Raw genomic sequence first — 1,011 nt, forward strand, 5'->3', positions numbered from 1 at the left:
AATAGGGAGAGAAAATGTCGTTGCATTGATGAGAGGGAGCGGGGAGGGATGTGGGGAGCGAGGGAAGGGGACTGGGGGGGGAGAGGGAGTAATAGGAGAGAGAGACGTCGTGTAATGCGAGAGGAGACATGATAGAAGAGAGAGAGAGAGAGAGAGAGAGGAAGACGTTATAGAAATAGAAGAGAAACTTGTGGGAGTGAGCACTTCCTTAACTATAACACTACGTATACGTGTTCTACTCTCTCTCTCTCTCTCACACACACACACATGCATATATATTATGTAATATATATGCATACATGTGTGTCTGTATATATAAGGTAAACTTACTTGGAAATATATCGATATATATATAATCCAAGAGAGTTAGGGTTGAGGATTCAACCCACTAAGGGATAGTACCTATCCAATATACTGCTGGGAAGATAGCCAATTATTGATTGTTACACTAGTGTTATACCAAGTGCAATAAGTGGGTGCGAGTAAAAGGTTTTTTTTTTTTACCCTAAGTTTATATAGCAATAAGAAAATGGAGGGGAATATGAGGTGCTCATCAACTTGCAGACACTGTATTCCGTTGATTAATCTGTTTATTCTATAACTAAATTGACAAAAAACACAATATACAGACACTTATGACATACTATGTCATATCAACAATTAAGATTTCAAATTTAAAGGACATTTAGCAATTGGAGAAGGGACACACACACACACACACACACACACACACACACACACATATATATATATATAGATATATATACATGTGTGTGTGTGTATATATATATGTATATACATATACATGTATATATCATCATCCTCATCATTGTTTAACGTCCATCTTCCATGCCTATATATATGTATATATATATATATATATATATATATATATATATAGAGAGAGAGAGAGAGATGAATAGATAGATACATACATTCATATAAATATATATATACATACACTTACATATTTATATGTACATATATATATATATATATAAGAACTCACAT

The 1,011-nt window shown here is 33.7% G+C and overlaps 1 protein-coding gene across 1 annotated transcript in view; it reads left to right on the plus strand.

Moving 5' to 3' along the window:
* The window catches only part of LOC106872927 (von Willebrand factor A domain-containing protein 3A), a 62,154-nt gene that overhangs the window by 210 nt on the left and 60,933 nt on the right, over positions 1–1,011 (plus strand).

The sequence above is a fragment of the Octopus bimaculoides genome, chromosome 2, assembly GCF_001194135.2.
Source record: "Octopus bimaculoides isolate UCB-OBI-ISO-001 chromosome 2, ASM119413v2, whole genome shotgun sequence".
Taxonomy (NCBI): Eukaryota; Metazoa; Mollusca; class Cephalopoda; order Octopoda; family Octopodidae; genus Octopus; species Octopus bimaculoides.